Source organism: Cucurbita moschata, unplaced genomic scaffold (assembly GCF_002738365.1).
Source record: "Cucurbita moschata cultivar Rifu unplaced genomic scaffold, Cmos_1.0 Cmo_Scf00298, whole genome shotgun sequence".
In the NCBI taxonomy this organism is placed as follows: Eukaryota; Viridiplantae; Streptophyta; class Magnoliopsida; order Cucurbitales; family Cucurbitaceae; genus Cucurbita; species Cucurbita moschata.
Window position 1 is genome coordinate 3,734 of NW_019268814.1, and position 11,522 is coordinate 15,255.

At 35.0% G+C, this 11,522-nt stretch overlaps 2 non-coding genes across 2 annotated transcripts; both read right to left on the bottom strand.

The window, feature by feature from the left end:
• Positions 1–4,429: 4,429 nt before the first annotated feature.
• On the bottom strand, positions 4,430–4,511 carry TRNAS-GCU. Its single transcript has one exon. It is a non-coding gene; the product is annotated as a tRNA-Ser (tRNA).
• A 5,311-nt stretch (positions 4,512–9,822) lies between these two features.
• Positions 9,823–9,893, bottom strand: TRNAG-GCC. The gene has a single exon. It is a non-coding gene; the product is annotated as a tRNA-Gly (tRNA).
• Between the last annotated feature and the right edge of the window lie 1,629 nt (positions 9,894–11,522).

Sequence of the window (11,522 nt, forward strand, 5' to 3'; positions counted from 1 at the left end):
TCATTAATGAGAAGCCTTCCTCAATTTAAATTTGAAGAAGATAAAATTTGTGACAAACCAAGTTTTCTTCCCAATCTAAAAATGTGATTTGTACTGGACCTCTTCAACTATTACATATGGACTTATTGGGCCCTCCTAAAATAGCTACATAAGGAGGGAATTACTATGCCTGTGATGGTTGATATTTTTCGAGATTTATTTGGGTTTTAACAGTAAAACATAAGAATGATGTTTTGAAATATTTTGCAAAGATAATGCTTTTTATCATGACTTCTCTTGTCCAAGGACTCCTGTTGAAAGGAACACGGGTACTTTGAAAGAATTTGCTAGATCAATGTAATACTCTTTCTAATGAGTATATTTAGAGTGATGATTTAGAAAGAAATTCTGGAGATTTACTTGTCAATGACAAAGGCAAAGAAACTATTCAAGTAAAGAAGAGGTGAGCTCAAATGAAAAGAAGGAAGAAATTTCTTCAGATATGCCTTATGTCATCCCAAGGACTTGATTATTGGTGATCTCGAACAAGTGAAAACTCGTTCTTCTATTAATTTATTTGATAATCTTGCTTTTGTTTCTCAAATTTAACCAAAAAGACTTAAGAATGCTGAAAATGATGAGTTTTGGATTTGAGTTATGCAAGAGGAACTTAATCAATTTGAAAGGAACAAAGTTTGGGAATTAGTCCTTCGGCCCTCTAATATTTCCATTATTACAAGTTTTTAGAAATAAAATTGATGAAAATGAGAATATCAATACAAATAAAGCTTGTAGCTCAAGGTTATTGTCAGGAGGAGGTATAGACTATGAAGAAACTTTTGCACCGGTTGCTAGATTAGAAACTATTAGAATGTTACTTGTTGTTGCTTCTTACAAAAATTTTATATTGTATCAAATAGATGTGAGAAGTTCATCCTTAAATTGGTATATCATGGAGGAAGTTTACGAATAACAATCTCCCGGATTTGAAAATTTTGATTTTCCACATCATGTCTAAGTTGAAAAAGGTTCTTTATGGCTTAAACAAGCTCTAAGAGCTTGTGTTAGACTTAGTAATTTTCTTATTCGGAATGATTTTAAAACGGGTAAACTCGACACTGCTCTTTTATTAATATTAAAGAAAATGATATGCTATTAGTGTAAATATATCTTGATGATATCATATTTGGTTCTACTAATCCTTCTTAATAATTTTCTAAATGGATGCATAATGGGTTCGACACTGCTCTTTGTGCTAGGTTTCAATCCTGTCCCAAGGAATCTCATTTACATGCACTTAAAAGAATATTTAAATATTTGCTTCTGACTATTAATTTAGGATGATAGTATCCTAGAAATGTTGAGTTTAAATTGGTAGGATATTCTGATGCGGATTTTATGATGATATATTAGAATGCATTGATATGATTATTTGGACATTTGTATTATTTTAGGTTTTCTTAATTTCATATTATTTGGACATGGCCAAAGCGACTTTTTTGTTTTAGGAACGAATCTCGAAGAGGCACTCGGGACAACAAGGGTAAATGATTAATGAGGAATCAATTAGAACTTTCGGACCTACACGGTAGCTTAGAGCACAATAAAGGGTAGGCCCGAACTTTCTATAGACCAAAGGAAAGTCGTGGAAACCTAGTAGAAGAAGGAAGCAACGAGGGCCTACAAGTAGGTTGGTTACCAAGTATATTTTTATACTTACACCTTTCTCCTTTTCTAGTTGGTCAAGGTGGATAGATGCTCTGGAGCTCTACTATCATAGAGGGGTGTCGACCAGGAGTGTATGTTAGTTGTATTCGACCTGGGACATCAATTAGTTGTATAATTTTTTTCGTTTGTAAATATCTTGAAATTTCTGACACAGGTGTTGTACGTCGTTTTAAATTTATCTTTTCATCGCAGTTCGATTTCTCGAGATCCAACATCGGTTTGAGAGGGGAAGGAAGCATTCCTTATAACTAGGGTGTGAATACCTCTATGAGATCGTGAGGTAACGGGCCATCTCTTGATGATATTCTGCCACACTTTTTGTTCCTTGCCTCAAACCTTGCAATTTAGTTTTCAAATTTCTTTCATAATGTTTTGGAACATACCTTTTTCTTCTCATGGCTTCTTTAAGTTCTTCCCAAGTCTCTATTGGATCCTCCTCTTTTCTTCTTCTCTCGAATTTGAGATGTTGGTACCAATCACCGACATGATTGGTAAATTCGGCAATAGCAAGTTTCGTCTTCTTATTTTCACTATAGGTGTTGCAATCAAACAAATGCTCTATCTTTCTTTCCCATTGCAAGAATGCCTTAGAATCTACCGTTCCACAAAATGGTGGGATTTTGAGTTTAACTCCTCCATCTCTATCTTCATGTACTCTTTCCATCCTTCTAGGTTGCATAATAGTTGCATGGTTATTTCTTCCTCTCCATCTTCCTTCAACTTGTCTTTCTTGTACTACTATACTTTCATCTTCTCGTAATCTTCATTCTTGTCTTTGTTGTTGCGCCCTTCTTTCTTGTCTATCTTTCCATCATCATTTCCATCATATCTTGAATAGCTTGAAGAATGGTTGTATTAAGATCTGGTACGGGTTCTCCTTCTCCATTATGTGACATTTTGTTATCAAGGGGCCTCTCCACACTTCTCACAAAAATTTCACTCAGGGACACTCGTGTTTAACACTCAAAGGTAGGATTTTGGTACTAGGTCAAGAATGTAGACGTTGGTTTTTTTTTTTTCGATAATCTGAGAGAGAAAAAAATTGATAGAAAAAAAAATAACAATAAAGATATTTCACCTCTAGTGCGGCCAAAGAACATCGACCAAATGATCTGATACCAAATGATAAGCGCCAACAATGCTGGATTTTGCAAAACTAGAGGTCCTTCTAGAATCCTTGCCAAAACGTTCACAGAGAAAGCTAACTTAACGGATTGATTCCAACCAAGAGCTGGTTAGAAGATGAATGACTCTTAGATCGAACTTGGAATCTATGATGGTCACTTTTAGATACCAAGATAATTCACTCCAGAATTAGCTTGATCAAAACTAATTCAATGAATCGGTTTAAACATCAAACCTAAAGCAAGGTTTGAAAAAGAATAACACCAAAAGGGTATCAAGAAAAACACAAAGGTTTTGTCTGTATTCAACCAAAAAAACATCCAAACATGAATATTACATGCCTCTAAATAGGCCCAAAAGATAACCCTAACAAAATAAATTTGAGCCACCAACAACTAATAAATGCTAATAAATGCTATTAAATACAAATCGAAAAAAATAAGGTAATTCATAAATTGTATTGGTAGTTCAACTACCAAAGCCAAGTCTTCGAATTACTTTCCAATATCAGTCACTCCAATATTTTCTTCATTTGATTCTTGAATCTTCTTTGTATTGCTTCTTGCAATTGCTCGTTCGGGTACACGGAACTGATCAGTTGTTGGATTCATATCAGAAATCAATTAGTTGTATAATTTTTTTCGTTTGTAAATATCTTAAAATTTCTGACACAGGTGTTGTACGTCGTTTTAAATTTATCTTTTCATCGCAGTTCGATTTCTCGAGATCCAACATTGGTTTGAGAGGGGAAGGAAGCATTCCTTATAACTAGGGTGTGAATACCTCTATGAGATCGTGAGGTAACGGGACAAAGTGGACAATATCTTATAAAAAAGTATTCCTTATAAACGAGTCGCTTTGCTATTACAAAAAAAATGAACTTTTCGTCGCCTAGGAGATTCAAACTCTCGCGAGGAAACCCCATGTACTTAGTAGGCACACGCCTTAACCACTCGTTCAAAGCAACTTTTTTATTTTAGGATTGAATCTCGAAGAGATACTAGGGACAACAAAGGTAGATGATTAATGAGGAATCAGTTAGAACTTCGAGACCTACACGGTAGCTTAGAGCACAGTAAAGGGTATACCCAAACTTCCTGTAGACCAAAGGAAAGTCGTGGAAACCTGGTAGTAGAAGGAAGCTATGCGGGCCTACAAGTAGGTTGGTTACTAAGTATATTTTAATACTTACACCTTTCTCCTTTTCTAGTTCAGTTACTTGTCAAGGCGGGGAGATACTCGGGAGCTCTACTATCATAAAGGGGTGTCGACTCGGAGTGTACGTTAGTTGTATTAGACCTCGGACTTCAATTAGTTGTATAATTTTTTCGGTTGATTTTGAATTCTTTTGTATTCCAAGCCATTTTTCCAGTTTGTAAATAACTTTGAAATTTCTGACCCAGGTGTTGTATGTTTTTTAAAGTGTAAAAAATTTTATCTTTTCATCGCTTCCATCCCAGATTCAACATATTTGAGAGGGAACAAAACATTCCACACATAAAGGTGTGAATACCTCTATGAGGTCGTGAAGTAAGGAGCCAAAGTGGACAACATGTTTTAGCGGTGGCCTTTGGCTAGTACAAAAAAATAAACTTTTCATCGCCTGAGAGATTCGAACTCTCGTGGGGAAACCCCATGTACTTAGCAGGCACACGCCTTAACCACTCGGCCAAAGCGACTTTTTGTTTTAGGAACAAATCTCGAAGAGACACTAGGGACAACAATGGTAGATGATTAATGAGGAATCAATTAGAACTTCGGGACTTACAAAGGGCCTACAAGTAGGTTGGTTACTAAGTATATTTGTATACTTACACCTTTCTCCTCTAATAGTGTACTGGTCAAGGTGGGGAGATGGAAACTTAGTAGAAGAAGGAAGCGATGATTTTTTCTAGTGTACTGGTCAAGGTGGGGAGCTGCTCGGGAGCTCTACTACCACAAAGGGGTTTCGACTCGGAGTGTTGATTAAAGTGTAAAATATTTATCTTTTCATCGCCTGAGAAGTTCGAACTCTCGAAGGAAAATCCCATGTACTTAGCAGGCACACGCCTTAACCACTCGCCCAAAGCAACTTTTTTGTTTTAGGAACGAATATCGAAGAGGCACTAGGGACAACAAAGGTAGATGATTAATGAGGAATCAATTAGAACTTCGTGACATACACGGTAGCTTAGAGCGCAGTAAAGGGTAAGCCCAACGTCTTATAGACCAAAGGAAAGTCGTGGAAACCTAGTATTAGAAGGAAGCGATGAGGGCCTACAAGTAGGTTGATTCCTAAGTAAATTTTTATACTTACACGTTTCTCCTTTTCTAGTGTACTGGTCAAGGTGGGGAGATGCTCTGGAGCTCTACTATCATAGAGGGGTGTCGACCCGGAGTGTTTTAGTTGTATTCGACCTGGGCCATGAATTAGTTGTATAATTTTTTTGGTTCGATTTTGAATTCTTTTCATCAAATCTTGGAGGGAAACATGGTGTGATTAGCAAGCACACACCTTCGCCACTTATTCAAAACGACTTTATGGTTTTATGAATAGTAGTCTTGAAGAGACACTAGTAGAGGGGTGTCGACCCGGAATGTTTGTTACTTGTATTTCACGTGGGACATCAATTAGTTGTATTCTCTTTGAACAGGTGCTGTTTGTCTTTTCAAAATTTATCTTTTCGCTGCAGTTCCATTCTCTGTTAGTTCTAATTCATGGATTCTCGATAGTGGAGCTTCGAATCATATAGTATCCAAAACTTTTGTTATGACTGAACCAAAGGCTGCAAACATTTGCAATAAAATTGCCTAACGAAGGAACAACACATGTGTCACTTACGGTCAATGTTTTCTTTAATCCTGGCCTTAAATTAAACAATATTTTATGTGTGTCTCCATTCAATTTAAACATGTTGTCCATTAGCAAACTTACCAATGACTTGAAATGTTGTGTCACCTTCTATCCTGATTCTTGTGTTATGCAGGACTTGGCTAAGGGGAAGATGATTGGCTCGGATAAACAATTTGGAGGTCTCTATCATATTTCTTAATCTCCAATCAAATCTTTAACTAATCAAGTATCTCAATCATCTAATTTGTAGCATTTACGCCTAGGTCATTCTATTTATTTTTTCCTGTTTTAAATTTCTAACGGATCAATTTCATCTTAATAATGCTACTTTTTCTCATAACTGTAGTATTTGCACGTTAGCAAAATAAACTAGGTTGTTTTTTTTCAAGAAGTTCAATAATCACACATTCTACCTTTGACATGTTACATTGTGATGTTTGGGGATCTCATAAAATTCCTATCCATTTTGGTTTGCGTTTTCTTCTCACTATTGTTGATGATTTTACTCAATGTACTTGGGTTTTTCTTATGCAACATGAATCAGAAGTACATCATTTGTTTATGAACTTTGTTAAATTCGTTCAAACTCAATTTCATACTACTATCAAGATAGTACGGTCAGACAATGGGACTGAGTTTCTGTCTTTACAACCATTTTTTACTTTGTGTGGCATTGAATTTCAGCGCACTTGTGTCTATACTCCACAACAAAGATGAGTCGTAGAGCGTAAGCATCGTCATATCCTAAATTTAGCTATCATCATATCCTAAATGTAGCTAGGTCTCTCCTCTTTCAGTCACACGTTCCACTTAATTTTTTGGGAGAGTGCATTTTAATTGTTGTTAATCTTATAAATAGAACACCATCACCATTTTTATCTAACAAGACACCCCTTGAAGCACTCTACAAACAACCACCTACATTTCATCTTCTTAAAGTTTTTTAATGTAAATGTTATGCAATTGTAGTACATCCTAAGCAAAAATTTGAATCTCGGGCAATTTCTTGTGTTTTCGTAGGATATACTGATGGTTACAAAGGCTCCAAGTTGTATGACATACAAGCTCACAAATTATTTATCCACTGTGATGTTAAATTATGTGAAGATGTTTTTCCTTTTTCATCAGCTTCACAAACTTTGACATTAGTTCCTTCGACTCTTGTTTTACCACTTCATGATTCATCCTACTCAAACATCTATTCTAATCCTATCCCACTTTCTATTTTGTCATCTCCTCCACTTTCTATTCCTTCTCCAGATTCACCCACTAATTATAATCCTATCCCTCCTGATACACCAGTTTCACTCCGATGTTCTACTCGTACCAAACAACCTTCAGCTTGGCATAATAATTATGAGATGTCTTATGCAGCCAATTATTTAACCTCTAGCTCAAGTCCCAACATGAGCACCAGGCATCCCCTTCATCATTACCTTTCTTTCTCTAGTGTTTTTCCTACTCAATCTGCTTTTCTATCTCTTATTACAGCCCGACATAAGTTAAAACTTATGATGAGGTAGTTGGCGACCCATTATGGCAGCAGGCTATGAATGCTGAAATTGCAACTTTGGAACGTAATCATACTTGGTCTCTCGTTCCTCTACCACCTGGCCATAAAGCTATTGGCTATCGTTGGGTGTACAAGATTAAACACAACTCTGATTGTTCTGTTGAACGTTATAAAGTTTATCCGGCAGTAAAGGGGTATACTCAGGTTGAAGATATTGATTACAAAGAGACATTTTCTAATACAACAAAGTTTACTACACTTCGTTGCTTACTCACTATTGCTACTTCTCGAAAATAGTTCACACATCAGTTGAGTGTTCAAAATGTATTTCTCCATAGTAATCTTTAAACAGGGAATGAGGGAAGGAGTGAGGAGAAAATTTTCCCTATTACATAATTAGGACTAGAGACCGAGATTATATTCTCCATTCTTGTCCCCTCCTAACTCCCTTGACCTGTCTCGTTCCCTGCCTCAAAGAGAGATTTTTTAAGTTCCATTTCCAAGTTTTATATGTTTCTAAAGATGAAGAAATCTATATATTTTCCATTCCAAACTCCAATGGGTTTGATGTCTTCCAAGCTTGGGTGGGTTGAATGTGTTGCTTTCATTTGTTTTATTTATGTAATAACAAATGTCTTTTACTTTTGGATTAGTTTTTTTTTTTTCTCGCTAATTGAACTAATTTATTTATGTCATTAGGGTTGCTTTATTTTTGTCTCGTTTCCCAACATTATTGTTGATTCAACTATTTATTTATGACTTGGACTATATTTTTGTGTTGTTTTTCTTAGATTTTAAAATTATGTTATCAAATTTTGGGTTTATAATTTAGGCACAGATTAAGTTTATATTTTTCTTACTAGAGTAGATGAAATGAGTTCAATTTAGGGCAACGTGGTTCTACTTCAATTTCTAATAACACGAGTTGATCAAAACCAATGGATAGTTTATATCTAAAAATAAAACGTATATATTAACAAATTTATTTAAAATGACTATTTTTTTTAGAGAATAATAAATGGAGAATTATGTTGTTATGTTGCATAAGTGATGCTATGATATCACACTATTCTAGGATTATGTTATGTCATAGAACAATGTTATGTTTTCGATATTATTTGCATAAGTGATGCTATGATATCACACTATTCTAGGATTATGTTATGTCATAGAACAATGTTATGTTTTCGATATTATTTGATGCATGAACCTTCATGTATCATGTCATGTAAACCATGTTAATACGTACCCTCTATGACTATGAGACATTAGAAAATCATGTATTATTAATGGGAGGTGCATCGAGATACTTTCCCGTTATGATTAGTACAGACACATTCCTTACAATTTTATGTTCCTTATGATATTATGTGGGTCTTTTCCCTTCATGGTATTTGGTAGTGTGAGTGTGCACAAGCTCGACGAGCCAGCCCACAGAGTACTCTTATACGAGCCTACCTGGTGGCCAATGTGCACATTCATGGGTTGTATGTAGGATAGTACAACATATTCAACCCTGCTCGGACTGAAAAGCAAAGCCCAAACCCATGTCACAATGCATTTATGAAAGGATAGGTCCAACTATATTACACATGATTCATTTTCAGTGAGGTTACTTATTGAGTATTTATTAAAGTACTCAAACCATATGCTACTCTTATTTTCATGTAAAGGTAAGACACCCATTTACAGATGACAACGTCGCTTTGAAGGCCAAGGAACCAAAGTTAAGGTAGTTGCATTCAAGTTATTTTTAATGATCCTTAAGTTAGACAAGGGCACTATTTAAACTCATCTTATCTATTTTCCATCCATAACAATATTGTTTTAATAAATTTATTATGAACATTTAAGCCTATAGCACCGTTTATGAAACGTTATAAATGAATTCTTTCATGCATAGTAATCATGTCATGTATGCAGTTGCCGATAAATCAAATTTTAATTTCATTTCGAATATTTTGAATAAAATTGAAACTCAAGGTTAAAATAAATACAACAACAAACCTAAAGGGATAAGAAATGAGAAATTAACTCCAAATGTAAATTTGTCAACTTAATAAGGATTGTTTTAAATTTATGTTACTGTTGTAAATTTGGCTCTATTTCTCAACACCAATATCTTGTTTAATGTTGAGGTATTAGTGTTGAGAAAAACTCAAATCTTTGATCTTTTATTTTTTAAACTAAAAAATTATTAGAATTATAGCTTTGATATAACACACACAAGAAATTAAATACCATATACATTTTTAAAGAAAAAAGGAAATAATTTTTAAAGAAAAAAGGAAATAGGGATTAAAAGTGTTTGTCTTTTGTATAAATGCACGTCATGGCTCCAACATAGAATAAAACTCAAGTATGTACCTCACATATCAACATAGCTAATCTTCAAGATGCTCCAATCGAGAATCGAACTCGGGCCTATACTGTAGCAGGATACTATTCTACCAATAGACCAATGGTGCATCTACCTTAAAGAAGATCCATAACGTACTCGTATTTTGGTCCTGCAGTTCTTCCGAAGCCCTTCACTTTTGGTTTCACTTCTCGATTTAAAAACAAAAGGTTCGATAGTCCTACTTGTGAAATTTAAACAATGTTGTGACAAACACAAGTTTGAACATTATGCCAATCTTCAAGATGCACCAGCCAAGAATCGAACTCGGGTCTATACCGTGGCAGGGTACTATTCTACCACTAGACCACTGGTGCAGGTACCTTCAGGCATATCCATAACGTACTCGTATTTTGGTCATGTAGTTCTACTGAAGCCCTTAACGTTTAGTTTCACCTCACGATTTAAAAAAAAAAAGCTCGATAGTTTTACTCGTGAAATCTATAAATATAAACGATATTGTGACAAACCCAAGTTTGAACATTATGCATTAATATCATTATAGATAATCTTCAAGATGCACCAGTCGAGAATGAAACTCGGGTCCGTATCGTGGCAGGGTAGTCCATACAGTAAACATATTTTGGTCATGCAGTTCTTCTGAAGCCCTTAACTTTTTGTTTCACATCTCGATATAAAAACAAAAAGCTCGATAGTGCTACTCGTGAAATCTATAAAGTTAAAAGAAATATTATACCAAACCAAATTTTGAACATTATGCACTAATATAATAATCATAGCTAATCTTCAAGATGCAAGAACCGAGAATTAAATTCGGGTCTACATCGTTGCAGGGTACTATTCTACCACTAGACCACTGGTGCATGTACCTTCAGGCATATCGATAACGTACTCGTATTTTGGTCATGCAGTTCTTCTGAAGCCCTTAACTTTTAGTTTCACCTCACGATTTAAAAAAAGAAAAAGCTCGATAGTGCTACTCGTAAATTCTATAAATATAAACGATATTGTGACAAACCCAAGTTTGAAACATCATGCACTAATATCATCTTTGCCAATCTGAAAGATGCACTAGCCAAGAATCGAACTCGAGTATGTACAATGGTAGGATACTATTCTACCACTAGACCACTGGTGCATGTACCTTCAGGCATATCCATAACTTACTCGTATTTTCGTCATGCAATTCTTCTGAAGCCGTTAGCTCTGATCTGTATCGTGGCAGGGTACTATTCTACCACTAGACCACTGGTACATGTAACTTTCGGCATATCCATAACTTACTCGTATTTTGGTCATGCAGTTCTTCTGAAGCCCTTAACTATTATGTTCACCTCACGATTTAAAAAACGAAAAAGTTCGATAGTGCTATTCGTAAATTCTATAAATATAACGATATTGTGACAAACCCAAGTTTGAACATTATGCATTAATATCATTATAGCTAATCTTCAAGATGCACCAGTCGAGAATGAAACTCGGGTTCGTATCGTGGCAGGGTACTCCATACAGTACACATTTTGGTCATGCAGTTCTTCTGAAGCCCTTAACTTTTTGTTTCACATCTCGATATAAAAACAAAAAGCTCGATAGTGCTACTCGTGAAATCTATAAAGTTAAAAGAAATATTGTACCAAACTCAATTTTGAACATTATGCACTAATATAATAATCATAGATAATCTTCAAGATGCAAGAGCCGAAAATTTAATTCGGGTCTACATCGTGCAAGTGCCAAGGAATCTCATTTACATGCACTTAAAAGAATATTTTAATATTTGCTTCTGACTATTAATTTAGGATGATTGTATCCTAGAAATATTGAGTTTAAATTGGTAGGATATTCTGATGCGAATTTGATGATGATATATTAGAATGCATTGATATGATTATTTGGACATTTGTATTATTTTAGGTTTTCTTATTTTCATATTATTTGGACATGGCCAAAGCGACTTTTTTGTTTTAGGAACGAATCTCGAAGAG